Here is a 21,613-nt window from a genome sequence, read left to right as displayed (position 1 = left end):
TCTCTTGACTGGGTGAGAGTATTCTGCTTAATTCAGAAACTCTGTCCATCACCACCCCTTGTTGTTAAATATTTTGTCCACCCTAAGCGTGGAAGGGTATACTCAGATGTGAGTCCCTTGCTCATTGCACCATCAGGATTCAAGCAAGCCGGGCCGACGACGGCTGAAATGCCAGAAACCGGTCCCCGGAAGCTTGTTTCCTTCCCAGAGTAAGAATTGGCTTGGTAGTTTGGTTTGCCCTGTACCCATCATGCACTGGGACAGGAACAGACTAATTTGCATATAGCCAGGTTCTGAACTGGGATGGTGCAGTGAGCTAAAAAACGGTGTTGGATCTTGCCCTGATCTCTTGACTGGGTGAGAGTATTCTGCTTAATTCAGAAACTCTGTCCATCACCACCCCTTGTTGTTAAATATTTTGTCCACCCTAAGCGTGGAAGGGTATACTCAGATGTGAGTCCCTTGCTCATTGCACCATCAGGATTCAAGCAAGCCGGGCCGACGACGGCTGAAATGCCAGAAACCGGTCCCCGGAAGCTTGTTTCCTTCCCAGTGTAAGAATTGGCTTGGTAGTTTGGTTTGCCCTGTACCCATCATGCACTAGGACAGGAACAGACTAATTTGCATATAGCCAGGTTCTGAACTGGGATGGTGCAGTGAGCTAAAAAACGGTGTTGGATCTAGCCCTGATCTCTTGACTGGGTGAGAGTATTCTGCTTAATTCAGAAACTCTGTCCATCACCACCCCTTGTTGTTAAATATTTTGTCCACCCTAAGCGTGGAAGGGTATACTCAGATGTGAGTCCCTTGCTCATTGCACCATCAGGATTCAAGCAAGCCGGGCCGACGACGGCTGAAATGCCAGAAACCGGTCCCCGGAAGCTTGTTTCCTTCCCAGTGTAAGAATTGGCTTGGTAGTTTGGTTTGCCCTGTACCCATCATGCACTGGGACAGGAACAGACTAATTTGCATATAGCCAGGTTCTGAACTGGGATGGTGCAGTGAGCTAAAAAACGGTGTTGGATCTAGCCCTGATCTCTTGACTGGGTGAGAGTATTCTGCTTAATTCAGAAACTCTGTCCATCACCACCCCTTGTTGTTAAATATTTTGTCCACCCTAAGCGTGGAAGGGTATACTCAGATGTGAGTCCCTTGCTCATTGCACCATCAGGATTCAAGCAAGCCGGGCCGACGACGGCTGAAATGCCAGAAACCGGTCCCCGGAAGCTTGTTTCCTTCCCAGTGTAAGAATTGGCTTGGTAGTTTGGTTTGCCCTGTACCCATCATGCACTGGGACAGGAACAGACTAATTTGCATATGGCCAGGTTCTGAACTGGGATGGTGCAGTGAGCTAAAAAACGGTGTTGGAGCTAGCCCTGATCTCTTGACTGGGTGAGAGTATTCTGCTTAATTCAGAAACTCTGTCCATCACCACCCCTTGTTGTTAAATATTTTGTCCACCCCAAGCGTGGAAGGGTATACTCAGATGTGAGTCCCTTGCTCATTGCACCATCAGGATTCAAGCAAGCCGGGCCGACGACGGCTCAAATGCCAGAAACCGGTCCCCGGAAGCTTGTTTCCTTCCCAGTGTAAGAATTGGCTTGGTAGTTTGGTTTGCCCTGTACCCATCATGCACTGGGACAGGAACAGACTAATTTGCATATAGCCAGGTTCTGAACTGGGATGGTGCAGTGAGCTAAAAAACGGTGTTGGATCTAGCCCTGATCTCTTGACTGGGTGAGAGTATTCTGCTTAATTCAGAAACTCTGTCCATCACCACCCCTTGTTGTTAAATATTTTGTCCACCCTAAGCGTGGAAGGGTATACTCAGATGTGAGTCCCTTTCTCATTGCACCATCAGGATTCAAGCAAGCCGGGCCGACGACGGCTGAAATGCCAGAAACCGGTCCCCGGAAGCTTGTTTCCTTCCCAGTGTAAGAATTGGCTTGGTAGTTTGGTTTGCCCTGTACCCATCATGCACTGGGACAGGAACAGACTAATTTGCATATAGCCAGGTTCTGAACTGGGATGGTGCAGTGAGCTAAAAAAACGGTGTTGGATCTAGCCCTGATCTCTTGACTGGGTGAGAGTATTCTGCTTAATTCAGAAACTCTGTCCATCACCACCCCTTGTTGTTAAATATTTTGTCCACCCCAAGCGTGGAAGGGTATACTCAGATGTGAGTCCCTTGCTCATTGCACCATCAGGATTCAAGCAAGCCGGGCCGACGACGGCTGAAATGCCAGAAACCGGTCCCCGGAAGCTTGTTTCCTTCCCAGTGTAAGAATTGGCTTGGTAGTTTGGTTTGCCCTGTACCCATCATGCACTGGGACAGGAACAGACTAATTTGCATATAGCCAGGTTCTGAACTGGGATGGTGCAGTGAGCTAAAAAACGGTGTTGGATCTAGCCCTGATCTCTTGACTGGGTGAGAGTATTCTGCTTAATTCAGAAACTCTGTCCATCACCACCCCTTGTTGTTAAATATTTTGTCCACCCTAAGCGTGGAAGGGTATACTCAGATGTGAGTCCCTTGCTCATTGCACCATCAGGATTCAAGCAAGCCGGGCCGACGACGGCTGAAATGCCAGAAACCGGTCCCCGGAAGCTTGTTTCCTTCCCAGTGTAAGAATTGGCTTGGTAGTTTGGTTTGCCCTGTACCCATCATGCACTGGGACAGGAACAGACTAATTTGCATATAGCCAGGTTCTGAACTGGGATGGTGCAGTGAGCTAAAAAAAAAACGGTGTTGGATCTAGCCCTGATCTCTTGACTGGGTGAGAGTATTCTGCTTAATTCAGAAACTCTGTCCATCCCCACCCCTTGTTGTTAAATATTTTGTCCACCCTAAGCGTGGAAGGGTATACTCAGATGTGAGTCCCTTGCTCATTGCACCATCAGGATTCAAGCAAGCCGGGCCGACGACGGCTGAAATGCCAGAAACCGGTCCCCGGAAGCTTGTTTCCTTCCCAGTGTAAGAATTGGCTTGGTAGTTTGGTTTGCCCTGTACCCATCATGCACTGGGACAGGAACAGACTAATTTGCATATAGCCAGGTTCTGAACTGGGATGGTGCAGTGAGCTAAAAAACGGTGTTGGATCTAGCCCTGATCTCTTGACTGGGTGAGAGTATTCTGCTTAATTCAGAAACTCTGTCCATCACCACCCCTTGTTGTTAAACATAACAACCATAGGAACGATAAGCATAAGCAATACAATGAATAAAAAGATAATATAGCCACCCCAGAGGACGCAAAGTCATAGATTTCCTAACTGATTAACCCATGGTCTGAATTTATGTAATTATTTAACGAAGACATTCAAGGTCTGGGAATTAGATTAAAGGTGGGCTATTGTTGCTTTACAAAATAATGAAATACGCAGCTCAATTGTTTCATTAAAGGACAATTGTCTTGTGTTCTGTTACAGACAAGTGGTATCAATTAACATCATGCAAAACAAGTGTTACAGAGGAAGAACTAAAAAACAGTATCTCAAGCGCCAGCCGCAGCAGCACGACATCAATAAAGACTTTAATCAGTAGTTGGTCCAAGCTCCATCAAAGGGACAAACACACAGATAGGAAGTGAAGGCGATAGGCATGAGCCAATGAGAAGAAAGGCAACAAGAGTGACGATGAAATCAACAGTAATGCGTGGGGTAAAGTCGTTTTTAAGATTTTATTTAAACTTGCGCTGTCTCAGACAAGACCTGAAAGAAAACTCATAAAATCTTTACACATTTCTTAAAAAGTCAGTAAAAACCACTGAATAAGTATGTTCTAGCGATAAGTATGACATCTCTTCTAAATCACTAAAATTACACATACATTTCAACTCTTTTTAGAGGTGTTTTGACTAAAAACATGTTAACAATGGATAACAAAGACCAATTAAGTCCTTCAGAACTATAGCAGCTTCCATAAATTAAGAAAAGATCCAACTGTAATAAAGACTCCCAACATCTTGAAAAGGAAAAGATAGCAAATATCATTGAGGACCAGCAGAGGTTTCGACTGTTCAATAATGCATCATCATACAAGCCTATAAATAATCTGTCCATCCTTTTCCGTACCATAATTGAGTAAAAGGTTTTGGCAACATATCATAAAAAATGCAGCCCTAGTGGAATCATGCTTGTTATATAAACCCTGCAAAGTTCATATATGAACACTCACAGTCATCTAAATTAATAATGTTAATAAAAAGATTCGGGAGATTGTTGAAAACCTTGATATACACCAATCGTTTAAATGTTTGTGGAGCTTCGCATGCCAGGAGATTTATGACCCACTCCATCTTAATGGCACAAGTTGGATAATTCAGAGTTAAGGTCTAGGTTCATCTCATGATTACATCTTCTTTAGAGCTCTTCCCCACCACAAAGTTCAGCTTCCAAAAGTACAGAAGAAGGAATTTAAAATATTAGTGGGAGAACAGCTTCTACAGGGAAGCAGTCACAGCCGGCAATAAACGCGGGGGGGTAATCGATTCAATATAATAATAATAATAATAATAAAGAAAAAACGTACCTGTCCACCGGCCGGTCAGGTACAGAAAGCAGACAGCCTCTTTCCCCTCCCCTGAACCAATCACAATGTTGCAATGGTTGGCAGCGTTGTTAATGGTGGGGACGCCGCCCAGCAAAGGGTTTACGGGGAGGCCATTTTCTCCATGTAGGCTGCATTGCAACCTGCATGGAGAAAGGGCAGAGTGCATTTGACTGGTTTGGGCGGCCACAGAGGGCACACCACTCCTACCCTGCTTGCAGAGCTGACAACCAAACCTTTCTATTCTGCTTTCTCCCAGAGCGAGAAGCAGGAACATAAAATGGTAGTTATTACCAATTTATGTTTCTTTGGCGATGGTAGATCTGCTCAAAAACCTGACTGATGATGATGACTGATCCTTCCGGCTATGAGCACCCCCTTTACTACATGAGACCACAGCCGCAGGCAGTGAGGCGAGAGGGTGGGTGGGGAGATCGCTGAAGTGGGTGCATCCTACCAGATGACACATGGGTGACTGCCATAGGAATCGAACGGAGCGTGCGGAACACATAATGAGCAATAAGTGCGCTGTTAGGGAAAGCGTCATGTCTGAGGGGAGGAGGGAGGTTGGGTCGAGGGGAGGGGGGAACTGTGTTCTTTGTTATCTGCTCTGAAGAATAGATGCCAACAGTGCTTGCATAAGCGAGGAGCAACTCGATTTCGCCCCGCAGGACTATACCGTGTGACAGCTGATATGACTCTTGCTACAGGAAAGGTCACACTCCTTGTGTTGACAAGGCTGGCGGGCTAAACAAGCTAATGCGAGGCGAGGCGAGGAAATGTCATGCTGGGGGCACAATTATCAGATGAGTGTTGCAGGTTCACTGTATTCTATATGATTATGTGTACGAGGAATATGGGCACGTTATGAAAATTTAATAAAGTCTGTTTTTTTAAAAAAAAATTACCAATTTATGTTTCTGCTTCTCGCACTGCGAGGAAGCAGTGGGGCGACACTCCTCCGCCCTAGTGGAGGAACTCCCCCTGCATGGTAGGTCAAAATTGCATTTAGATTTGAAGCTTGAGGAGCAAGTAGAAGCTAACTGTGCACTCTGCTTTTTGATCACTGGGCCATTTATACTCTATGGCCGGACCGAGAACGCAACCAGCCCTAGCAATTAAGTTGGATCGGCCCCGTAGACTGGGGCGGGGGTGCTGCTGCAAAACCGGCCCCCACAGCTCCAAAATCGGCCCCCCACCCTTCCAGCCCACCGGGAAAATGCCCGGTGCCTGCTACGGCCAATCTGGCCCTGAACACAATAAAAATGTCTACTGCGCGACTAAAGAATTCCTAATTTTGCTTTCTATATATTCAAGTCAAGCAAATATGTGTGCAAATGATCCCCAGATGTGGATGATCCATCAGCTCTTGAATTTTTGCTATTGTTGCCAAGGATTTTTTTTTTATTAATGACAACTCTGGCTTCTTAAAGTGGTTTAGGTAAGTTGTATTTATCAAAGTATGTATGATTTAAGGACAATGTGCACATTTTAGTGAGTTTAACACTATGTGTTGTACCTCTAGGGTTAGAGAATAGAAATACAAACATAGCCAAGTGAGAAGACACTGATAATAGGTCTATCTGTTAGAATGGCACCATTGGAAGACATCACACAGCAGGTCAAAGATTCAATAGTCACATAGCCAGATAAATATTTGTAGCAAATATTTGTAGCATGAATCACAGTCTCTTAGACAGCAAAAGAGCATCTGAAGAGACCCCCGCAAGTGGCGCCGGTCCTGACTGGGGCCCCCGTTAGACTTGGACGAACTTTGCAGTAAAGAGAACGCCTGGAGAACGAGACAAAGGATTTTGGTAGGATCGCCGGTTGGCGATACCTTTTGTTTGTATGGTTATCTGGCTTTTGTTCACTCTTTGCAAACAGTGAAGATAATTGGGTAATGTGGACTTTTTGTCAGGCCTAGAAACTTGTAGAGATGTTTTTTAATATTGTAAACATGCCAGTGTGTAGTAAATGTGGCCATGTCTGAACTGGGGTGGCAGAGTGGGCTAAAGAACGGTGATGGATTAAACCCAGATCTGTTGACTGGGTGTGAGTGTTTGATTGGTTCAGATGCTCCGTCCATCACCACCCCCTTTTGTACCGCTTTGTTCGCCATAAGTTGGCAGGGTATGCTCAGTCGTGAGTCCCTTGCTCACTTTGCCACTGGATTCAAGCAAGCCTGGCTGAAGACGTCTGAAATGCCAGAAACCGGTCCTAGGAAGCTTGTTTCCGGTCCAGGGAAGGCATGGCTTGGCAGTTCGGGCTGGACTGTTCCCATGAGGCACAGGGTCAGACTGATTTGCATATGGCCATGTCTGAACTGGGGTGGCAGAGTGGGCTAAAGAACGGTGATGGATTAAACCCAGATCTTTTGACTGGGTGTGAGTGTTTGATTGGTTCAGATGCTCCGTCCATCACCACCCCCTTTTGTACCGCTTTACACACCAGGCACAATTCACAAAGGTCAACTAGGGTGTAAATGTATGGTTACAAACAAATGTTCGTTTTTTTCTTGTTGAACATTTAGAAAGGTATTCCTGGCAAGTGTATGTGCAATTAGGAATGCAGATTTCTCTGCAAGGCTTGGGAGAAATCAGCACCCATAAATCCCACCCAGGGGATGGGCAGTAGGTGCGTCAATGCCTGGTCTGCCTTGGTTATTTGTGAGCACCTACAAACAAGTCCATGTGTGGGCATTCTCAAACTCATCTCGTCCCCTTTCCACTCTGGAAATTGAGATTTAGTTCAGCAAATGGCTGGAGTAACTTCTCTTCCATTATAGAAAGGGGAACGGATGACCCCCAGATTTGGTTGGGGTGCAAAGTAAAGGTTTTTTTTCCTTCTAGGGGAAACAGAATCACTCTGCTGGCATAAGTGCATTTGCACAGGAGGCTACTTTCTCCTTCTGCACTATTCTCTGCTAGAGAGTATGTCACACAAGGGGTATGCAGCATTTTAAACAAGCATTGGCAAAGATAATAGATTTGGCATTACTTTGATGTTTTAGTAAAACACTTAAAAGACTGTTGCACTGAAAACACTAACATAATAACGTCATATTTGATTTATAGAATGCTGTTGTGAAATGCAGAATTTAAAGTGTCATGATTCACTGTACTTTTGAGATGTAAAATAGTCCTTCATGCATTACAAAGTGAATGCTAATTAGAAGGTGGAATATTACATTGCAAACCCAACAGTACAAAGTGAGACAGAAATATCCTAGTTGAAGCCAAAGGCCACTATACGTATATTTTAAAGAGCTAGTAACAATAGGTCAGCCAAAAAAGCCGTGCTGACAAGTCAAACCTAAAAAGCCACATACCATTCCCAGAATACACCTGGAAACCTGTAACAGGCACAACCTTCCAGGCGCACTTCTGGGAAGGTTTGATTTGGAAATAAAAAAGAAAATGTTTGCCTTGGAGGGGTAACATTTGTACTCCCACTCCAAATTGAGCAACAGTAGCAAAGGTGAAGGACGTTGGAAGGTTTAGACTTACCATTCCCACTCCAACCTGAGCAACAGTAGGGGGAAGTGTAGATGGTTGGTGGGATTAGAATTATTAGAATTACCATCTGTGGTGCAGAGTAGAGTAGCACAGAGTGGAATATGCATGGTTTGGTAGCACACTTCCATTACAGACAACACATCTTTAATTGAAATCACCATTACATTTGCTCAGACATACAGTTTTACTGTAAAAGTAAACAACGCACAAACGCTAATGTGTGGAAATGTAATCAACTAGCGTATTGATTTGTTTTGATTGTTTTAAAATATTTGTTTCCACCACACTCCAGAATTATCAAAAAATGTCCTTCATTTGGGCTTTTCCAAATGTGAACTAACTGCACAGTTCATTTACAGACATTTACATTTTATTGTGTGCTAGAAAAAAAATATATATTGTACAGCCTTCCTCAAGAACTCCCGAGCCAGCATGATAGTCACATAAACCCTCTCACTTTGAAGTCAGAGAGAGAAAAGTAAACACCAAGGGGCCTATTAGTATGGTGGGCGGATTGCTGCCCCCGGCCCGGCGGTGGCGATCCGCCCACCATCTGTTCCTGTGTTACCCCCCGCCATATTCGTATGGTGAGGGGTACCGCGGTGGACGGAAAGACCGCCCGCTGCTTTTCCGCCAGTCCGCAATCGTTATGATTGCCGGACGGGTGGAAAAAGGCCATAATATGGTGGTGGTGGCTTGCAGGCACCGCCATCCATATTATGATGCCTGCGGTGGGAATGCCTTTCCATGGCGGAGACTCCGCCATTGAAAGGCTTGCGGGAAATTACTTTGGGGGCCCCCTCCGGGCGACCAGGGGGTGTTGGGGAGTGGGTGACTGCACTGGGGGGTACCTGTGGTACCCCCCTTCATTGCCATGCAAAAGGTGGCAGGCACCGTGTGGTGCCTGTCACGTTGTGCATAGCAATGCACAACATGGACTTTAACATTGCGGCGGGTGCTGCTTACAGCATCGCCCGCTGCAATGTTAAAGTCGAGGATGCGCCCGCCGGTGTGGCGGCGCATCCAAATTGGCGGGGCGGGACCGCCGCACCTCTGGCGGTTTGTACCGTTTCCCGCTACAGTGGGGGTCACAATGGGGCCCTTAGTTCCCAGGAAGACAGAGCCTGAGGCGAACTCTGTCTTTGAATGCACAGCAAATGTGACAAGATAAGAACACTATTTAAAGGCTTGTTTACAGAAATCGAGCACTGGTGGATGAATACGGTAAATAGGGTTAGGCATATGAAGGGATGAATTCTAGCTGGACAGCATAAAAAAAATACAGCCAGCAAGTAAAAAGCAAGCAAATGTGAGTTACAAAGTCATTGGTAAAAAACTGTTGGAATGCATTCCCAGGAAAGATTTCTTAATGTCCCTCAGATGTCGTTAGCAAACCAGACAGCTGTGCTGTCTAATAGGTTTTAACCTAAAAAGGGGTAAGTTATAAAAGACCAACACAAATAATATAAATTCTTGTTTCTGTATTCTGTCACACAATATTCTTGACATTTCAATATTTACATCTCACAATATTTTGTCAGAATACATTGAAATGCAGGACAGTTGTGATCAGCACAGTGTAAGGCGGATGAGCAACTTTAAGCAACCTCTAATATGCTGTTCCCAGTACATGTGCATGTACCAAGATTGCATCTGAACTGGGAAAATCACACTCAGTGTACACATGGCGCATTATCCTAGTCTTCATCCTCAGTACCCATTTAAAAGAGCGCTGGACGCAGACCGGGGCAGACTGCCCTATTTGTCATAAGGACCCTGGAGGGTGTGAGATACTTCAAGAGTGTAAAGCCCTTGATGTCACAATAAACCCCTTGATCGGGGATCCTCTTTCCACACACTGGTCATGCTCAACAAGTAAATGTAAAAAAATATATAATATAATATATATATATTGTGATAGAATATAATAACAATTTGGGTTACAATTGACAATATCTGCCTGTGCAAACTGTATAATTTCAATGATAGCGAATCAACTATTTTATCATGACCGCCCATCCAGGGCCATATTATCTGCTTGTAAATATTTAATGGGTTTGAAGACCAGGCAGTACACTGTACCCAAATAGATATAATTTTATTTGATTATGATTACGTTTATTTTGCCATTTCAAGATGGCGCTTATGATTTTGGACTACGGTCCCTCTTTTATGTTTATTATATTTGCCGTTATTTATATCCGCCTCGCCGTCGCCAGTTGACACTGACGAAGGCAAGTGCTGAAACGCGTCTGTTTTACTTTTCTGTGCAATAAACCTAACTGGGTTTAACTTACTGAGAGTGCTGGTGTGTCGACTTTGGTCCGGCAGAGGAGCAGTGAATGTGAATATATATATATATATATATATATATATATATATATATATATATATATATATATATATATTACCTACTGGCGGTCGCCAGTAGGTATATATAGTTAGGATTTTTTCTCTATGGGATTTTTGAAAATTCTATGTCTAATAACTTTGGCGTTTGTGGACGGAATTGGCTGAAATTTTCAGGAAAATGGAACATTTTGTTTCTGAGCAGCCCTTGAAAATTTGGGGGGTGTTCGTCAAGGGGGGGCTGAGAAAAAAGGGGGGTCCCAAAACGTGTTTTTAACATTGAGTTTTCCATAGGGCGGTTGGCCTCACTTTTAGCCCGAACGGCTGAATGGATTTGCATGAAACTTGGCAAAATTGTAGGGACTGGTAGCCCGATGTGCCTTTTGTAGGTCTCAATATATGTGCTACAGTGGATTTTGAGAAATTAACGTTTAAAAAAAGATATATATCTGTAACAGCGGACCGGGCAGCGCTCCAGGACGCGTACTTTTCGCGCAACGGAGCTTTGTGAAGCGAAGCTGATTGGTTCTCCGGCGTCTGTCAGCATTCCAAACAGTCCGTAGCGGCCGCCATCTTGTCTCTCGGTAGGATCGAGAGACAAGAGGAGGCCAAAGCGAAGGGGCAAATGACCATAAGGGGGAATAGTAGATCCTCGCTGACCCCGTAGGTTTGATGTGGAGGTTTTAAAAGTGCCCCGCGGGGCAAAAAAAAAAAAAAAATAATAATAATCGAACGGCTGAATGGATTTGCACGAAACTTGGCAAAATTGTAGGGACTGGTAGCCCGATGTGCCTTTGCTAGGTCTCAATATATGTGCTTCAGTGGATTTTGAGAAATTAACGTTCAAAAAAAGATATATATCTGTAACAGCGCTCCGCTTCGCGGAGATAAAATTATATCTGTATTACCTAGCTGTTGCTAACACCAGTTAGCGACGGCTAGTAGGAGATAGCGACCATCTTGGGCCCCACTTTGCATGTGAGTGATGTTTATCACTAATAACATGCAAAGTGGGCATGCCAAGATGTTAGCGACTGGAAACAGTCGCTAACATCGCTATCTCCTATTATCAACTTTTGGAAATATTCGAGATAAGCGCGAATATCTCCAAAAAGTAACAGCTGCCCTGAGCAGTTCTTAGCCATGTTATCCAATGGGAGGTGGATAACATGGCTAAGAGCATTAGCTCGGTAATGCATGAATATCGCGGAGTTTTCAGCGATATTAATGCATTGCGGTCGTTTTTTATCGTATTTGCGATAAACCTTGATAATAGCAAGGTTTATCTGCGATAATTTCTGACGGTAAAAAAATCTTTGCAATGCATCGTTAGGGATAAATATCGTTTAACTTTGGTAATATGCCCCAACGTCTGTTAACGTTCGATTCGAAGGAAATCAGGAAGTGTTGAAAAACATTGTCTGCGCCATCTTGTCTTTTTTCAAATGCCACACTTTTGTCGTGCACGGCAGCCATTTTAGATGCCTTGACCAGACCCACTCTGTGCACGCTGTCGATCCTTAGCATGGCTCCCCACCCTCGCAAGCATCTCACCCAGGCAGTGGTCACCCCCGCTGTCTGTGTTATGCATGGGTAATAAACCTCCCCCCATCTGCGCTGCTCTTCCCTGAGAATCACACCCTGTGCCCGCCCGACACCTCCCTTTCGCCCTATTCACTACCGCACCCTCTGACACTCCTTTTCCTCTGTGTCCGATTGTCCAGGCCGGTCCTAGGCTATCAGCTAGCCCTGCAGATGTAGTTTATGGCCACAGCTGTAAAGAATCACCCCTCTTCAAAGGAGTTATAGTAGATCAAGGTCCACACTCGATGAGATCCGTCACAGCAGAAGCGTTGCTATTATCTGAAAACCATCCTGTATTGTGATTGGGGAGGGGACCGAGCGTGAAGCGGAAGATTCCAGGGATGACTCTTTGTACATCAAAGTTTTTACAATTTTGTGTCACATTAAAAATATATAGCACTCCGACAAAGTAGTAAGATTATAAAACTTTAATAATTTATAAATATATACAAGAAAACAAAAATAGTAATAACATATAAACATTTTTAGGGAAAAACAACGAAGTAGCGGTCGGCTGTGCGAATAGTCCCAACGCAGCACAACGTCCAGATTTCCGGCGTGGGGCGTCGCGGGGGGTGGGTCATCAGTAGCAAACTGTTGTGCGAATAGTTCCAAGGCAGCAGAACGCGCCGAAATCTAGATGACACGAAAGTGATGTCTAGTAAGTTGCCACCCAGCAAATAACGGCGTGGGGCGTCGCGGGGGGTGGGTCATCAGTAGCAAACTGTTGTGCGAATAGTTCCAAGGCAGCAGAACGATGGCACCAAGGTGATGTCCAGTAAGTTGCCGCACTGGTTTTGGTATCCTACAATGCTGCTCCGAATAACGGCGTGGGGCGCCCCGGGGGAAGGCGGCGTGAACGGGCCTCTCCAGGTGGAGTCTCATCTGTTGTAGTGGGGCGCCCCTTTACCGTTTCAGTTGCCATTCCGTCCGTTTTTGGTCCACTGTGTCAAAAGCCGCAATTCAGCTGAGTTGCGCCCACTCTTGCGGTGCAGCGATAGGCGGCTGTCACAGGACTCTCAAAATGGCGGCAGGCTCTTTCCTTTTTGGGCCTGGTGCACTGAAATGGCCCTGGGACACCTTGGAAATCGGACGCTTGTCTGCTAGGTCTTGGACCCCATTCTCGAAAGCGTCCCCTCCGCCTTGAGAATTCATCAAAAGTTTTGGGGGCCCCGACTCCTGCAGGCTTCTGGTGGGGAGCGGCTGCCATGATTGCTCGCGGAATGACCACGACGGAGCTACGAGATGGTGGTGCTCTCATGCTGACGCCAGTTTAGTCTGAAACATCCAGAAACAAGGTGGGGCTTTCATCGTTTGGGGAAAAAAAAAAGTTTTCATCCAATGAAAAGTGTTGTTTTTAGGTCATATGATCAAGCCTTCCATCATTAGGAAACCAAAAGTAAAATGAACCAATGAAAAGTTTTATAAACAAGTCACATGACCTGTTATGCGGCATAGGGTATAAAATGCGGAGAAAATAAGTTGGCACGTCAGGCGGCGTCAGTAGCGGACCGATGTGCGAATAGGCCGAAGGCAATACAACGCGTCAAGATCCGGATGGCACCGAGGTGGTGTCCAGCAAGTTGCAGCACTGGTGTGGCCATCCTACAATGCTGAAAGTCGGCGTGGGGCGCCCCGTTGGCCTGTGAGTTTGCGTCAGTAGCGGACCGATGTGCGAATAGGCCGAAGGCAGCACAACGCGCCAAGATCCGGATGGCACCGAGGTGGTGTCTAGTAAGTTGCCGCACTGGTGTGGCCATCCTACAATGTTGAAAGTCGGCGTGGGGCGCCCCGTTGGCCTGTGAGATGGCGTCAGTAGCGGACCGATGTGCGAATGGGGCCAAAGGCAGCGCAACAATATTTTCTGACAGACACCACAAGGCGCTGAGATGCCAAGATCCGGATGGCACCGAGGTGGTGTCTAGCAAGTTGTGGCACTGGTGTGGCCATCCTACAATGGTAAAAGTCGGCATGGGGCGCCCTGTTGGCCTGTGAGATGGTGTCAGTAGCGGACTGATGTGCGAATGGGGCCAAAGGCAGCGCAACAATATTTTCTACAATATTTTCGGAGTAGAAGACACCACAAGGCGCTGAGATGCCAAGATCCGGATGGCACCGAGGTGATGTCTAAGTTGCGGACTGATGTGCGAATGGGGCCAAAGGCAGCGTAACAATATTTTTTGTATGGAAGATACCACTAGGCGTTGAGATGCCAAGATTCGGATGGCACCGAGGTGATGTCTAGCAAGTTGCTGTACTGGTGTGGTCATCCTACAATGCTGAAACTCGGCGTGGGTCGCCCCATTAGCCTGTGAGATGGCGTCAGTAGCGGACCGATGTGCGAATAGGCCGAAGGCAGCACAACGCGCCAAGATCTGGATGTCACCGTGGTGGTTTCATAGTTGAGAGGCACTTCATCTGCAGTGGGGCGCCGAGATCCGGATGGCACCGAGGTGATGTCTAGCAAGTTGCTGTACTGGTGTGGTCATTCTACAATGCTGAAAGTCGGCGTGGGGCGCCCCATTAGCCTGTGAGATGGCGTCAGTAGCGGACTGATGTGCGAATGGGGCCAAAGGCAGCGCAACAATATTTTCTGAAGAGAAGACACCAAAAGGTGCTGACATTCCAAGATCCGGATGGCACCGAGGTGGTGTCTAGCAAGCTATGCAGTTGAGTTGTGTGCGCACTTGCGGAGAATAGGTCGAAGGCAGCATAACAATGGTTTCTGAATAGAAGACACCACAAGGCGTTGAGATTCGGTTACCACCGAGGTGATGTCTAGCAAGTTGCCGCACTGGTGTGGCCATCCTACAATACTGCTCCGAATAACGGCGTGGGGTGCCCGAAAGGGGGGGGAGCCGGCGTGAATGGGCCTTCCTAGTTGGAGGCTCGTCTGCTGTAGTGGGGCGCCCCTTTACCGTTTCAGTTGCCATTCAGCTGAGTTTTGGCTGCTCTTCATGCTACAGCGACAGGCGGCTGCAAGAGGACTCTCAAAATGGCGGCCTGTTCTTTGGATTTGGGCCTGGTCCACTAAAATGGCCCTGGGACACCTTAGAACTCGGACGCTCGATTTTTTTTTCCTTTCCTGTACATGCAAAAAAAGGTAAATGCCCGGTACGTTACACGCTTCATCTGCCACGATGAACTCTCCAGAGGAACCGAAAAAAAATATAGTTGTGGTAACTATAACATGCATCGTCATATGGAGAGGTGGCACCAATTAATTATAGTGCTGCATAAAAGAGAGATTTGGAGGAGAACCCCTGACCTGCTAGTACATTCATCAAAGAAGTGGCACTGAGAGCTTCAGAGGCAAGGGAAACGGTCCCAAATATTTAGAAGAACTTTGGAAAGATTAAAATGACATGTTTAGATTGTGGCAAATTAATTTCATGTGGACAGATGAGTGTTACTCTAATAAATACAGCATATGAACATCATCATAGTCGATGGTTGGTAGAGACATTTTGACTATATCCTGGACCTGCCCGTCCTCGCCCAAAATGGCGCCGGAATAAATGGGACTCGTAACTCCTTGTTGTGTACTGGTTGCCGAACCTTGAAATCACGAGATACGTATGCAGTTTTGAAGCACATGGCGGGCGGGGACGAGAATTGATTGAATATTTCGACATCCCTATTGATATTAAGTTCTGATGTGTTATTGATTACTGTACTGTTGAAAGTTCGAATTAACGTCACCCATGGTACTTGCCCGCAAATGTATATCTAGATAATTTTATTGTAACTGGCCCTGTCGTATTTTAATTATAAAATGTACGTCCACCGATTCCGTAACTGTTAGACACCTTAGTTCTTGCAACCTAATGGCCCGCCCGTTACGTTCCTCTACAGTGTAAATGTCTATTCATCATATACGATTACAGTTTGCTCTGTGGCAGGCCCACGTGGTTATAGGCAAGTATTTGTATAATGAAATTTTCACAATAAAGGTTTTTAAAAGAAAACATGGTAGTAGTATATACATTGGTAAAGTTTTTAATAATAGTGACTGTTTTAGAATCATTAAAAGGCAAGTGAAATAAAGCAGACCAATTACATGAAGGGTAAAAGGTATAATACGAAGGAACGCAGTAAAGATAAATGGTCAAGGGCTGTTGTGTTTTCTATTCCTGCAACATAAAGTGATCGATAAGAATCTCATATTCAGGCGTATCGGCGACTAAGACAGCAGGTCGACCCTCTTTTGCTCAACGGCTCCGTCATGGGACGAAGAAACGCTCTTTTTCTCGAAAAAAGAATATATTTTACTTGCAGGACAGTTGTAAAATTTCCGGGAAAGTACATTAGCCTGGAACATTATAACATATATTTAAGAAAAAATAATGTTCGGAAGTAATGAAAAGCGTAATTTTTAGGTCATATGACCAAGCCTTTCATCATTACAATAAGAAAAGTAAAATGAACCAATGAAAAGTTTTATTAACAAGTCACATGACTTGTTATGCTTACGTTACGCGCTGCGCGCCCCGGATGACTTCCGGATGCGCTAACGCGGCGCGTCATATGACGCATTACGCGACAACGCAGGTACAGAATATAGTCAAAATGTCTCCACCAACCAGCGGTCGGAACACAACCCCTTTCAGCAGGCTAAATAGTTCTGTTAAATGACAACAGAAGGGACAGGCAACAAGAACCATCAGTCAAAGAGGGGAGGGCTAGTTCTTCTCTACCGGGTTACATTGGGGCGCTACCGGAACTGATCGAATTGGTAGTCTACAGTGTTTCTGGATGTTTCAGACTGAAGCTGGGGTTAGCATGAGAGCAGCACCATTTTGTAGCTCCGTCGTGGTCATTCCGCAACCAATCATGGCAGCCGTTCTTTATCGTTATTTTGGGCGGGGTGGGTGGCGGAGCCGAGCTGTTTTGCAGCCATCATTGTGTGGAGTTCAGTTCATCTCACTAGTTTTGTATTTGTCATGAGGGGTTGTTCCTAATGTTTCTATTTTAGCGAGGTCAAAAAGAGATCCCATTAGTGGCCTACTGATTTTGCTCGATTCCTTTTCTTTTTTTTTTACACGATTTTTCGTTATCTGCAAAGACTAAACAGAGTATTGCGACTCTGTGTTTGTTTGTAAATAGAGAATGAACCAAAGAGAACTAATTCTAAAACAGTAAATACTTGGATAACAATCAATCAAATGGAGAGAGAAGCAGGCACGACGGATTACAACGGGGGCAAAGGCCTGCGTTAACTACCTTTCACTATCTGCAAAGAGAGAGTACTCGTAATAGAAATGAGGGGGGGGGGCACCATTCAAAGCAGATCAGTGTGCATAAACGCGAAAATGTTTTCACTTACCACGTACTTGACATTCGACAGCTTATGATATTTGCTATTAAAAAACCATTGAAATTCACTGAAAAAACCATAGGTTATAGACCATATATAGTTAGGAATTAGCATTTACAAAACCTTGAAAATTCACTGAAAAAACCATAGGTTATAGACCATATATAGTTAGGAATTAGCATTTAAAAAACCTTATTTTACTCACACAAAACCATTGAAATTCCATATATAGTTAGTTGCACTAACTATATATCGCGCACCCGCAATCCACTGCTGATCATGTCACATATTACATCATTCATGACATGGTCAGTGACATCACTGATGACATCTCAAATGACATCATTCTTGTGCTAATACGATAAACCTCTTCAGACTCTAATATAACCTTAGATACACTCAGTGTATACAGACACTCACACACTGCCACTCATCCATGGAGTTACTCACACACCCAGTCAGTCATGCAAAGAAACAATCTCACCTCCATTTCTTCAACTATACAGTTAAACACACCTTACTTATTGAAACATATACTAACACATATTTACTCTCTTATACAATCCCTGATACAAGTTCACAATGATCGATACAACCACTCACTCATTCAGTGGCTCTCATGCACAGTTATTTATATATGCCAACTCTCACATGTACTGTGTTTTACATATGTACTTACTATGACATGTAGCATTGAGATATCCATTCACTCATGCACACAGTCAACTGCCTATGTAGCTGTTTCCACATGCACTCTTGAACTCATACACCTAGTGAATAAACTGCTCACACATCTATGCATAGAGTCACACACCTTCCAGCCACCCCCACACAAACTCAATCTCCCATATAAATACTTGGGCAACCAATTAATAACACATATAGCCTCTCGTATAGCTAATGATCAACACATGCAGCAGTTTACAGAACAACAGACATAATGATGCACAAATTAAGACAGTTTAGTCACTAACCCATGCATTCAGTGAGACACATTTAATCACTCACTCATACAGTCAGTCACGCACCTACTAAATCCTTCATCCAGACACTTATACATCCACTCATTCTTCAATATGTAAGACATATTTTAACTTTACAGAAACATACAGTCACTGGATGTTGTCATCAGTGATGTCATCAGTGATGTCATTTGAGATGTCATCAGTGATGTCATCAGTGATGTCACTGACCATGTCATGAATGATGTAATATGTGACATGATCAGCAGTGGATTGCGGGTGCGCGATATATAGTTAGTGCAACTAACTATATATGGAATTTCAATGGTTTTGTGTGAGTAAAATAAGGTTTTTTAAATGCTAATTCCTAACTATATATGGTCTATAACCTATGGTTTTTTCAGTGAATTTTCAAGGTTTTGTAAATGCTCATTCCTAACTATATATGGTCTATAACCTATGGTTTTTTCAGTGAATATATATATATATGTATGACCTGCCTTACAGTCTCCCCAAAAGTCTAGACTGTGCACCATCGCCTTTAATATATCTAACTCACTAAGCTGGCTTGCCACTGTATATGAGCAGAATTTACTTTATTAAGCTCCACATATGCAAGGTATTTAGGTCTATGCTTGCTTTTAATTTATGCATGGAATGCAGGTCAAAGAGTGTAATTACACAGATAATAACTACTTACACAGCACACAATTTAATCATAATTATTTTTGCTACATAATAATAGGTGTCACTTACTACTCTACTTAATGGTAAGCAATTTATCAACCTTGTAAGTAAGAAAGATTGAGTTAAACCAGCAAATGTTCAAACGGGAAACAACCTTTACAACGCAACTTTTACAACGCACTACCATTACAACGAAACTTTTACAACGCAAAAACTTTTACAACGCATACCATTACAACGCATGTTTTTACAACGCAAGTACTTTTACAACGTATGCCATTACAACGTAAGTATTGGTAAGTATATAATTATATTTAATATTTTATATGTTTTTTTTTTTTTTACGTTTTCAGTTTTTGGGTAAAGGGGTATTTTTAGGGTTTAGGGTCAGTTTTCAGTTTTTGGGTAAAGGGGTATTTTTAGGGTTCAGGGTCAGTTTTCAGTTTTTGGGTAAAGGGGTATTTTAGGGTTCAGGGTCAGTTTTCAGTTTTTGGGTAAAGGGGTATTTTTAGGGTTTAGGGTCAGTTTTCAGTTTTTGGGTAAAGGGGTATTTTTAGGGTTCAGGGTCAGTTTTCAGTTTTTGGGTAAAGGGGTATTTTTAGGGTTCAGGGTCAGTTTTCAGTTTTTTGGTACAGGGGTATTTTTAGGGTTCAGGGTCAGTTTTCAGTTTTTGGGGTACAGGGGTATTTTTAGGGTTCAGGGACAGTTTTCAGTTTTTGGGGTACAGGGGTATTTTTAGGGTTCAGGGACAGTTTTGGGTTTTTGGGGTACAGGGGTATTTTTAGGGTTCTGGGTTAATTTGGGTTTTTGGGGTACAGTGTAAAAGCAAATTAAATTAATTAAATTAAATTAAATTATATTAATTACAATTAATTAAAAAAAAATATATTATATACTTACCAATACTTACGTTGTAATGGCATGCGTTGTAAAAGTACTTGCGTTGTAAAAACATGCGTTGTAATGGTATGCGTTGTAAAAGTTTTTGCGTTGTAAAAAATTTGTTGTAACGGTATGCGTTGTAAAAGTATGCGTTGTAACGTCATACATCCGTTCAAACATCAAACAAAGTGGCCCCGCAAATTACAATCAGGCGTTTTTATTCAACACATACTCCACCCACCTATAATAATACCTGTGTAAACCGGCAAAGTACACAAGGGTCCCCGCAACAACCCCATTAACCCACTGCACTAACTTTCTGTAAATACAAAAATTGGAGCTAGCAGACTACACTCAGCAAGAGGCATTTAAAGCTGTAGGGCAGTGCTGTGAATAGAAACAAATTCGGGACATGCTGGTACTCAGTACCGGACAGCACCTGCCTATTTAAAGCACTTCGTTAAAAGTATTTTATGGTGATGCAAGCCAATATAACAATAGCATGCAGATCTCTGCAGCAGGTGCATTAATTGCTACAGGTTTCTTACCAGTCACTATAATACACTGAGTCTTAATGTTTGCACAACAGGGTCCTAACACTTAAGAGTAATGAGAATAATGTTTGCGACTAGTTTAAAAAAAACACAGCTTTACAGCATTTCTAGTTGGAAACACTGTCCCTGTAGCAAAGGAAATAAAAAACAATACAAATGCTCTTTGGTATTCACGAGTTTAAGCCTATATTATCCTGTTTCAAAGCTCAACAGAAGGTATTCATGTTTACAAGCAGCGGTGGGATGGCTTTCACTGACTTTGCCCCCTTCCGACTCCACCCCTTGTATGACGCCCACCAGCGCTACATTAGTAGATTCCCGGAGAACTTTTTAGCCCTTTCCATCACTTGTCGGAGACCTGTATCCGAACAGGAGGGCCCCCGCCTTCCAATGATGAGCTTACACCGGAGACGGCATCAAACCGCGACCGCGACCACTCCATCAGGGGCCGAAAACTCCAACCTCTCTTGGAAAGGTGGCCAAGGCAGCCGCTAGCGCTACGAGGCCGTACCGATGGAGGAATGCGCGCTATGCAATGCCAGTGACATAAATACAGACGCCGTGTCTTACCTAGTGCCCCCTTGTGGTTCAGTCGCAGCAAAAGCAGCTTCACCTTCCCGAGGGTCCGCCGCAGACTGCCCGCTCCCCAGGCTGCGCCGCCCGCCCCAGCCTGCGAGCTGCCATGCCCCCAGAGACCCCCCCTATCCCGGCGCTCTCCGCGCTGATGCGCTGCGCCTCTGCCAGCGAGTGCGTATCCTGACAGAAGAGGGAATTCCTGCGACTTCTGCGCATGCTCGAATAGGAAGGGGCGTGTTTAACTTAATGGGGCGTGGTTATGTAAATTTGGGAGAGTAAACACCACGCCAGCAGCGTGTTCCAACAGAAAATGCTTCTTTCTGGTCAGGTAGCTCGCCTGTGTTCAATGTGCACACCTACACTCTTTCCAGCGCAGCTGTGAAATAGAATGCGAACGTGTTTCAAAAAATAAAAGGAAAAAAAGAGCTCGTATTACAACCTGACGACTTAAGCTGTCTGACAAACTCTCCAGTTGGAGCAATTCCTGCCAGAAAGTGCAACATTACTGCCAGATGGTATCCATTAAAGGCAGTGTGCGCATGCTCGGGCTCTTCTCCCGTGTTCTGGAAGGGCAGCATACCTGCTCTAGTATTCATAGCCACTCTGCTATGCTGGAATGGAAGATAGGGAAAGCAG

At 44.5% G+C, this 21,613-nt stretch overlaps 1 protein-coding gene across 1 annotated transcript in view; it reads right to left on the bottom strand.

The window, feature by feature from the left end:
• The window catches only part of DNMBP (dynamin binding protein), a 534,728-nt gene extending 513,564 nt beyond the window's left edge, over positions 1-21,164 (bottom strand). Inside the window, exon 1 of the mRNA XM_078643534.1 lies at positions 20,972-21,164. The gene's annotated coding sequence lies outside the window, so the exon portion shown is untranslated. The remainder of the gene's footprint in view (positions 1-20,971) is intronic.
• Between the last annotated feature and the right edge of the window lie 449 nt (positions 21,165-21,613).

Source organism: Lissotriton helveticus, chromosome 5_1 (genome assembly GCF_964261635.1).
Source record: "Lissotriton helveticus chromosome 5_1, aLisHel1.1, whole genome shotgun sequence".
Lineage (NCBI taxonomy): Eukaryota > Metazoa > Chordata > Amphibia > Caudata > Salamandridae > Lissotriton > Lissotriton helveticus.
The sequence above is the reverse complement of the archived record's forward strand: the minus strand, read 5'-3'. Positions and strand labels throughout refer to the sequence as shown.